Genomic DNA, 12,156 nt, shown 5'->3' on the forward strand with positions numbered 1-12,156 from the left:
GACATATAAATAGTACCTACTGATTACAGTACTGTACTATCTTTATCATGGTACTATGTATACAAAAGTAATAAACTGATATAAAACTACCTTTAGGTTACATGTATAAGCTGTATAATGACATAAATATTACCTACTGACTACAGTACTGTACTATCTTTATCATGGTACTATGTATACAAAAGTAATAAACTGATATAAAACTACCTTTAGGTTACATGTATAAGCTGTATAATGACATAAATATTACCTTACTGATTACAGTACTGTACTATCTTTATCATGGTACTATGTATACAAAAGTAATAAACTGATATAAAACTACCTTTAGGTTACATGTATACGCTGTATAAAGACATATAAATATTACTTACTGATTACAGTACTGTACTATCTTTATCATGGTACTATGTATACAAAAGTAATAAACTGATATAAAACTACCTTTAGGTTACATGTATAAGCTGTATAATGACATATAAATATTACCTGTCTGATTACAGTACTGTACTATCTTTATCATGGTACTATGTATACACAAGTAATAAACTGATATAAAACTACCTTTAGGTAACATGTATAAGCTGTATAAAGACATATAAATATTACCTTACTGATTACAGTACTGTACTATCTTTATCATGGTACTATGTATACAAAAGTAATAAACTGATATAAAACTACCTTTAGGTTACATGTATAAGCTGTATAATGACATATAAATAGTACCTACTGATTACAGTACTGTACTATCTTTATCATGGTACTATGTATACAAAAGTAATAAACTGATATAAAACTACCTTTAGGTTACATGTATAAGCTGTATAATGACATAAATATTACCTGTCTGATTACAGTACTGTACTATCTTTATCATGGTACTATGTATACAAAAGTAATAAACTGATATAAAACTACCTTTAGGTTACATGTATAAGCTGCATAATGACATATACATATTACCTGTCTGATTACAGTACTGTACTATCTTTATCATGGTACTATGTATACAAAAGAAATAAACTGATATAAAACTACCTTTAGGTTACATGTATAAGCTGTATAATGACATATATATATATTACCTGTCTGATTACAGTACTGTACTATATTTATCATGGTACTATGTATACAAAAGTAATAAACTGATATAAAACTACCTTTAGGTTACATGTATAAGCTGTATAATGACATATAAATATTACCTTACTGATTACAGTACTGTACTATCTTTATCATGGTACTATGTATACATAAGTAATAAATTGATATAAAACTACCTTTAGGTTACATGTATAAGCTGTATAATGACATATAAATATTACCTTACTGATTACAGTACTGTACTATCTTTATCATGGTACTATGTATACAAAAGTAATAAACTGATATAAAACTACCTTTAGGTTACATGTATAAGCTGTATAATGACATAAATATTACCTTACTGATTACAGTATTGTACTATCTTTATCATGTTACTATGTATACAAAAGTAATAAACTGATATAAAACTACCTTTAGGTTACATGTATACGCTGTATAAAGACATATAAATATTACCTTACTGATTACAGTACTGTACTATCTTTATCATGGTACTATGTATACAAAAGTAATAAACTGATATAAAACTACCTTTAGGTTACATGTATAAGCTGTATAAAGACATATAAATATTACCTTACTGATTACAGTACTGTACAATCTTTATCATGGTACTATATATACAAAAGTAATAAACTCATATAAAACTACCTTTAGGTTACATGTATAAGCTGTATAATGACATATAAATAGTACCTACTGATTACAGTACTGTACTATCTTTATCATGGTACTATGTATACAAAAGTAAAAAACTGATATAAAACTACCTTTAGGTTACATGTATAAGCTGTATAATGACATAAATATTACCTGTCTGATTACAGTACTGTACTATCTTTATCATGGTACTATGTATACAAAAGTAATAAACTGATATAAAACTACCTTTAGGTTACATGTATAAGCTGTATAATGACATAAATATTACCTACTGACTACAGTACTGTACTATCTTTATCATGGTACTATGTATACAAAAGTAATAAACTGATATAAAACTACCTTTAGGTTACATGTATAAGCTGTATAATGACATAAATATTACCTTACTGATTACAGTACTGTACTATCTTTATCATGGTACTATGTATACAAAAGTAATAAACTGATATAAAACTACCTTTAGGTTACATGTATACGCTGTATAAAGACATATAAATATTACTTACTGATTACAGTACTGTACTATCTTTATCATGGTACTATGTATACAAAAGTAATAAACTGATATAAAACTACCTTTAGGTTACATGTATAAGCTGTATAATGACATATAAATATTACCTGTCTGATTACAGTACTGTACTATCTTTATCATGGTACTATGTATACACAAGTAATAAACTGATATAAAACTACCTTTAGGTTACATGTATAAGCTGTATAATGACATAAATATTACCTTACTGATTACAGTACTGTACTATCTTTATCATGGTACTATGTATACAAAAGTAATAAACTGATATAAAACTACCTTTAGGTTACATGTATAAGCTGTATAATGACATATATATATATATTACCTGTCTGATTACAGTACTGTACTATCTTTATCATGGTACTATGTATACATAAGTAATAAACTGATATAAAACTACCTTTAGGTTACATGTATAAGCTGTATAATGACATATAAATATTACCTGTCTTATTACAGTACAGTACTATCTTTATCAGGGTACTATTTATACAAAGTAATAAACTGATATAAAACTACCTTTAGGTTACATGTATAAGCTGTATAATGACATATAAATATTACCTTACTGATTACAGTACTGTACTATCTTTATCATGGTACTATGTATACATAAGTAATAATCTGATATAAAACTACCTTTAGGTTACATGTATAAGCTGTATAATGACATATAAATATTACCTGTCTGATTACAGTACTGTACTATCTTTATCATGGTAATATGTATACAAAAGTAATAAACTGATATAAAACTACCTTTAGGTTACATGTATAAGCTGTATAATGACATATAAATATTACCTTACTGATTACAGTACTGTACTCTCTTTATCATGGTACTATGTATACAAAAGTAATAAACTGATATAAAACTACCTTTAGGTTACATGTATAAGCTGTATAATGACATAAATATTACCTTACTGATTACAGTACTGTACTATCTTTATCATGGTACTATGTATACACAAGTAATAAACTGATATAAAACTACCTTTAGGTTACATGTATAAGCTGTATAATGACATATAAATATTACCTTACTGATTACAGTACTGTATTATCTTTATCATGGTACTATGTATACAGAAGTAAGAAACTGATATAAAACTACCTTTAGGTTACATGTATAAGCTGTATAATGACATATAAATATTACCTGTCAGATTACAGTACTGTACTATCTTTATCATGGTACTATGTATACAAAGTAATAAACTGATATAAAACTACCTTAGGTTACATGTATAAGCTGTATAATGACATATAAATATTACCTTACTGATTACAGTACTGTACTCTCTTTATCATGGTACTATGTATACATAAGTAATAAACTGATATAAAACTACCTTTAGGTTACATGTATAAGCTGTATAATGACATAAATATTACCTTACTGATTACAGTACTGTACTATCTTTATCATGGTACTATGTATACACAAGTAATAAACTGATATAAAACTACCTTTAGGTTACATGTATAAGCTGTATAATGACATATACATATTACCTCCTGATTACAGTACTGTACTATCTTTATCATGGTACTATGTATACACAAGTAATAAACTGATATAAAACTACCTTTAGGTTACATGTATAAGCTGTATAATGACATATAAATATTACCTTACTGATTACAGTACTGTACTATCTTTATCATGGTACTATGTATACACAAGTAATAAACTGATATAAAACTACCTTTAGGTTACACGTATAAGCTGTATAATGACACATAAATATTACCTGTCTGATTACAGTACTGTACTATCTTTATCATGGTACTATGTATACAAAAGTAATAAACTGATATAAAACTACCTTTAGGTTACATGTATAAGCTGTATAATGACAAATAAATATTACCTGTCTGATTACAGTACTGTACTATCTTTATCATGGTACTATGTATACACAAGTAATAAACTGATATAAAACTACCTTTAGGTTACATGTATAAGCTGTATAATGACATATAAATATTACCTTACTGATTACAGTACTGTACTACCTTTATCATGGTACTATGTATACACAAGTAATAAACTGATATAAAACTACCTTTAGGTTACATGTATAAGCTGTATAATGACATATAAATATTACCTGTCTGATTACAGTACTGTATTATCTTTATCATGGTACAATGTATACAAAAGTAATAAACTGATATAAAACTACCTTTAGGTTACATGTATAAGCTGTATAATGACATAAATATTACCTTACTGATTACAGTACTGTACTATCTATATCATGGTACTATGTATACAAAAGTAATAAACTGATATAAAACTACCTTTAGGTTACATGTATAAGCTGTATAATGACATATACATATTACCTACTGATTACAATACTGTACTATCTTTATCATGGTACTATGTATACACAAGTAATAAACTGATATAAAACTACCTTTAAGTTACATGTATAAGCTGTATAATGACATATACATATTACATACTGATTACAGTACTGTACTATCTTTATCATGGTACTATGTATACACAAGTAATAAACTGATATAAAACTACCTTTAGGTTACATGTATAAGCTGTATAATGACATAAATATTACCTTACTGATTACAGTACTGTACTATCTTTATCATGGTACTATGTATAAAAAAGTAATAAACTGATATAAAACTACCTTTAGGTTACATGTATAAGCTGTATAATGACATAAATATTACCTTACTGATTACAGTACTGTACTATCTTTATCATGGTACTATGTATACAAAGTAATAAACTGATATAAAACTACCTTTAGGTTACATGTATAAGCTGTATAATGACATAAATATTACCTTACTGATTACAGTACTGTACTATCTTTATCATGGTACTATGTATACAAAAGTAATAAACTGATATAAAACTACCTTAAGGTTACATGTATAATTACATATAAATATTACCTTACTGATTACAGTACTGTACTATCTTTATCATGGTACTATGTATACAAAAGTAATAAACTGATATAAAACTACCTTTAGGTTACATGTATAAGCTATATAATGACATAAATATTACCTTACTGATTACAGTACTGTACTATCTTTATCATGGTACTATGTATGCAAAAGTAATAAACTGATATAAAACTACATTTAGGTTACATGTATAAGCTGTATAATGACATATAAATATTACTGTCTGATTACAGTACTGTACTATCGTTATCATGGTACTATGTATACAAAAGTAATAAACTGATATAAAACTATCTTTAGGTTACATGTATAAGCTGTATAATGACATATAAATAATACCTGTCTGATTACAGTACTGTACTATCTTTATCATGGTACTATGTATACAAAGATATAAAACTACCTTTAGGTTACATGTATAAGCTGTATAATGACATAAATATTACCTGTCTGATTACAGTACTGTACTATCTTTATCATGGTACTATGTATACAAAGTAATAAACTGATATAAAACTACCTTTAGGTTACATGTATAAGCTGTATGATGACATAAATATTACCTGTCTGATTACAGTACTGTACTATCTTTATCATGGTACTATGTATACAAAAGTAATAAACTGATATAAAACTACCTTTAGGTTACATGTATAAGCTGTATAATGACATAAATATTACCTTACTGATTACAGTACTGTACTATCTTTATCATGGTACTATGTATACAAAAGTAATAAACTGATATAAAACTACCTTTAGGTTACATGTATAAGCTGTATAATGACACAAATATTACCTGTCTGATTACAGTACTGTACTATCTTTATCATGGTACTATGTATACAAAAGTAATAAACTGATATAAAACTACCTTTAGGTTACAGGTATAAGCTGTATAATGACATATAAATATTACCTTACTGATTACAGTACTGTACTATCTTTATCATGGTACTATGTATACAAAAGTAATAAACTGATATAAAACTACCTTTAGGTTACATGTATAAGCTGTATAATGACATATAAATATTACCTTACTGATTACAGTACTAATACTATCTTTATCATGGTACTATGTATACATAAGTAATAAACTGATATAAAACTACCTTTAGGTTACATGTATAAGCTGTATAATGACATATAAATATTACCTGTCTGATTACAGTACTGTACTATCTTTATCATGGTACTATGTATACAAAGTAATAAACTGATATAAAACTACCTTTAGGTTACATGTATAAGCTGTATAATGACATATAAATATTACCTGTCTGATTACAGTACTGTACTATCTTTATCATGGTACTATGTATACACAAGTAATAAACTGATATAAAACTACCTTTAGGTTACATGTATAAGCTGTATAATGACATATAAATATTACCTTACTGATTACAGTACTGTACTATCTTTATCATGGTACTATGTATACAAAAGTAATAAACTGATATAAAACTACCTTTAGGTTACATGTATAAGCTGTATAATGACATATAAATATTACCTGTCTGATTACAGTACTGTACTATCTTTATCATGGTACTATGTATACAAAAGTAATAAACTGATATAAAACTACCTTTAGGTTACATGTATAAGCTGTATAATGACATATAAATATTACCTTACTGATTACAGTACTGTACTATCTTTATCATGGTACTATGTATACAAAAGTAATAAACTGATATAAACTACCTTTAGGTTACATGTATAAGCTGTATAATGACATAAATATTACCTTACTGATTACAGTACTGTACTATCTTTATCATGGTACTATGTATACAAAAGTAATAAACTGATATAAAACTACCTTTAGGTTACATGTATAATGACATATAAATATTACCTGTCTGATTACAGTACTGTACTATCTTTATCATGGTACTATGTATACAAAAGTAATAAACTGATATAAAACTACCTTTAGGTTACATGTATAAGCTGTATAATGACATATAAATATTACCTTACTGATTACAGTACTGTACTATCTTTATCATGGTACTATGTATACACAAGTAATAAACTGATATAAAACTACCTTTAGGTTACATGTATAAGCTATATAATGACATATAAATATTACCTTACTGATTACAGTACTGTACTATCTTTATCATGGTACTATGTATGCAAAAGTAATAAACTGATATAAAACTACCTTTAGGTTACATGTATAAGCTGTATAATGACATATAAATAATACCTGTCTGATTACAGTACTGTACTATATCTTTATCATGGTACTATGTATACAAAGATATAAAACTACCTTTAGGTTACATGTATAAGCTGTATAATGACATAAATATTACCTTACTGATTACAGTATTGTACTATCTTTATCATTGTACTATGTATACACAAGTAATAAAATGATATACAACTACCTTTAAGTTACATGTATAAGCTGTATAATGACATATAAATATTACCTTACTGATTACAGTACTGTACTATCTTTATCATGGTACTATGTATACAAAAGTAATAAACTGATATAAAACTACCTTTAGGTTACAGGTATAAGCTGTATAATGACATAAAAATATTACCTTACTGATTACAGTACTGTACTATCTTTATCATGGTACTATGTATACAAAAGTAATAAACTGATATAAAACTACCTTTAGGTTACATGAATAAGCTATATAATGACATAAATATTACCTTACTGATTACAGTACTGTACTAACTTTATCATGGTACTATGTATACAAAGTAATAAACTGATATAAAACTACCTTTAGATTACATGTATAAGCTGTATAATGACATATAAATATTACCTGTCTGATTACAGTACTGTACTATCTTTATCATGGTACTATGTATACACAAGTAATAAACTGATATAAAACTACCTTTAGGTTACATGTATAAGCTGTATAATGACATATAAATATTACCTTACTGATTACAGTACTGTACTATCTTTATCATGGTACTATGTATACAAAAGTAATAAACTGATATAAAACTACCTTTAGGTTACATGTATAAGCTGTATAATGACATATAAATATTACCTGTCTGATTACAGTACTGTACTATCTTTATCATGGTACTATGTATACAAAAGTAATAAACTGATATAAAACTACCTTTAGGTTACATGTATAAGCTGTATAATGACATATAAATATTACCTTACTGATTACAGTACTGTACTATCTTTATCATGGTACTATGTATACAAAAGTAATAAACTGATATAAACTACCTTTAGGTTACATGTATAAGCTGTATAATGACATAAATATTACCTTACTGATTACAGTACTGTACTATCTTTATCATGGTACTATGTATACAAAAGTAATAAACTGATATAAAACTACCTTTAGGTTACATGTATAATGACATATAAATATTACCTTACTGATTACAGTACTGTACTATCTTTATCATGGTACTATGTATACAAAAGTAATAAACTGATATAAAACTACCTTTAGGTTACATGTATACGCTGTATAATGACATATAAATATTACCTTACTGATTACAGTACTGTACTATCTTTATCATGGTACTATGTATACACAAGTAATAAACTGATATAAAACTACCTTTAGGTTACATGTATAAGCTATATAATGACATATAAATATTACCTTACTGATTACAGTACTGTACTATCTTTATCATGGTACTATGTATGCAAAAGTAATAAACTGATATAAAACTACATTTAGGTTACATGTATAAGCTGTATAATGACATATAAATATTACCTGTCTGATTACAGTACTGTACTATCTTTATCATGGTACTATGTATACAAAAGTAATAAACTGATATAAAACTATCTTTAGGTTACATGTATAAGCTGTATAATGGCATATAAATAATACCTGTCTGATTACAGTACTGTACTATATCTTTATCATGGTACTATGTATACAAAGATATAAAACTACCTTTAGGTTACATGTATAAGCTGTATAATGACATAAATATTACCTTACTGATTACAGTATTGTACTATCTTTATCATTGTCCTATGTATACACAAGTAATAAAATGATATACAACTACCTTTAAGTTACATGTATAAGCTGTATAATGACATATAAATATTACCTTACTGATTACAGTACTGTACTATCTTTATCATGGTACTATGTATACAGAAGTAATAAACTGATATAAACTACCTTTAGGTTACATGTATAAGCTGTATGATGACATAAATATTACCTGTCTGATTACAGTACTGTACTATCTTTATCATGGTACTATGTATACAAAAGTAATAAACTGATATAAAACTACCTTTAGATTACAGGTATAAGCTGTATAATGACATAAATATTACCTTACTGATTACAGTACTGTACTATCTTTATCATGGTACTATATATACAAAAGTAATAAACTGATATAAAACTACCTTTAGGTTACATGTATAAGCTGTATAATGACATATAAATATTACCTTACTGATTACAGTACTGTACTATCTTTATCATGGTACTATGTATACAAAAGTAATAAACTGATATAAAACTACCTTTAGGTTACATGAATAAGCTGTATAATGACATAAATATTACCTTACTGATTACAGTACTGTACTATCTTTATCATGGTACTATGTATACAAACGTAATAAACTGATATAAAACTACCTTTAGGTTACATGTATAAGCTGTATAATGACAAATAAATATTACCTGTCTGATTACAGTACTATACTATCTTTATCATGGTACTATGTATACAAAGTAATAAACTGATATAAAACTACCTTAGGTTACATGTATAAGCTGTATAATGACATATAAATATTACCTTACTGATTACAGTACTATACTATCTTTATCATGGTACCATGTATACATAAGTAATAAACTGATATAAAACTACCTTTAGGTTACATGTATAAGCTGTATAATGACATATAAATATTACCTGTCTGATTACAGTACTGTACTATCTTTATCATGGTACTATGTATACAAAAGTAATAAAGTGATATAAAACTACCTTTAGGTTACATGTATAAGCTGTATAATGACACATAAATATTACCTGTCTGATTACAGTACTGTACTATCTTTATCATGGTACTATGTATACAAAGTAATAAACTGATATAAAACTACCTTTAGGTTACATGTATAAGCTGTATAATGACAAATATTACCTTACTGATTACAGTACTGTACTATCTTTATCATGGTACTATGTATACAAAAGTAATAAAGTGATATAAAACTACCTTTAGGTTACATGTATAAGCTGTATAATGACATATAAATATTACCTTACTGATTACAGTACTGTACTATCTTTATCATGGTACTATGTATACAAAAGTAATAAACTGATATAAAACTACCTTTAGGTTACATGTATAAGCTGTATAATGACATAAATATTACCCGTCTAATTACAGTACTGTACTATCTTTATCATGGTACTATATATACAAAAGTAATAAACTGATATAAAACTACCTTTAGGTTACATGTACAAGCTGTATGATGACATAAATATTACTTACTGATTACAGTACTGTACTATCTTTATCATGGTACTATGTATACAAAAGTAATAAACTGATATAAAACTACCTTTAGGTTACATGTATAAGCTGTATAATGACATATAAATATTACCTTACTGATTACAGTACTGTACTATCTTTATCATGGTACTATGTATACAAAGTAATAAACTGATATAAAACTACCTTTAGGTTACATGTATAAGCTGTATAATGACATATAAATATTACCTGTCTGATTACAGTACTGTACTATCTTTATCATGGTACTATGTATACAGAAGTAATAAACTGATATAAAACTATCTTTAGGTTACATGTATAAGCTGTATAATGACATAAATATTACCTGTCTGATTACAGTACTGTACTATCTTTATCATGGTACTATGTATATAAAATTAATAAATTGATATAAAACTACCTTTAGGTTACATGTATAAGCTGTATAATGACATATAAATATTACCTTACTGATTACAGTACTGTACTATCTTTATCATGGTACTATGTATACACAAGTAATAAACTGATATAAAACTACCTTTAGGTTAAATGTATAAGCTGTATAATGACATATAAATATTACTTACTGATTACAGTACTGTACTATCTTTATCATGGTACTATGTATACACAAGTAATAAACTGATATAAAACTACCTTTAGGTTACATGTATAAGCTGTATAATGACATATAAATATTACTGTCTGATTACAGTACTGTACTATCTTTATCATGGTACTATGTATACAAAAGTAATAAACTGATATAAAACTACCTTTAGGTTACATGTATAAGCTGTATAATGACATATAAATATTACCTGTCTGATTACAGTACTGTACTATCTTTATCATGGTACTATGTATACAAAAGTAATAAACTGATATAAAACTACCTTTAGGTTACAGGTATATATATATATATATATATATATATATATACATACATACACACACACACACACACACACACACACAGACACACACACAGACACACACACACACACAGACACAGACACACACAAACATAATGAAATAAAATGCAGACAGACAAGTAGGTGTCAGTTCCTACCTAAAGAAGTATTTGTCGCTGTGTGTGCTACTCGCTGATCACACAGCCCTTGTCCTGCTTGCCAGCTCACAGGAGGATACTTATTAACGCTCATATCCATTGTCAGAGAAGAACCACTCTCCCTAGATGTTTCCTGTGCCCCTGCTGGCTATTTATAGCTGGCCAGAGCTCCCACAGGAGACACTTCTTTAACTGCCGACCAATGGCATAATCATGGTGTGTGTGATCCACATAGACAGGTGTGAGCTTGTGCAGCGCCTACATACATAC

General features: G+C 27.1%; 1 protein-coding gene across 3 annotated transcripts in view; it reads right to left on the reverse strand.

Annotated features, from left to right (window-relative positions):
* Window positions 1–12,156, reverse strand: part of RGS3 (regulator of G protein signaling 3) — a 1,044,909-nt gene that overhangs the window by 142,680 nt on the left and 890,073 nt on the right. The window contains exon 1 of one of the 3 annotated variants that reach the window (XM_053695843.1): window positions 11,887–12,022. The exons of the other annotated variants lie outside the window; for them this stretch is intronic. The gene's annotated coding sequence lies outside the window, so the exon portion shown is untranslated. Of the gene's footprint in view, window positions 1–11,886; window positions 12,023–12,156 lie in introns of those variants that run through there. 3 annotated transcript variants of the gene reach the window in all.

The sequence above is a fragment of the Bombina bombina genome, chromosome 12 (genome assembly GCF_027579735.1).
Source record: "Bombina bombina isolate aBomBom1 chromosome 12, aBomBom1.pri, whole genome shotgun sequence".
Lineage (NCBI taxonomy): Eukaryota > Metazoa > Chordata > Amphibia > Anura > Bombinatoridae > Bombina > Bombina bombina.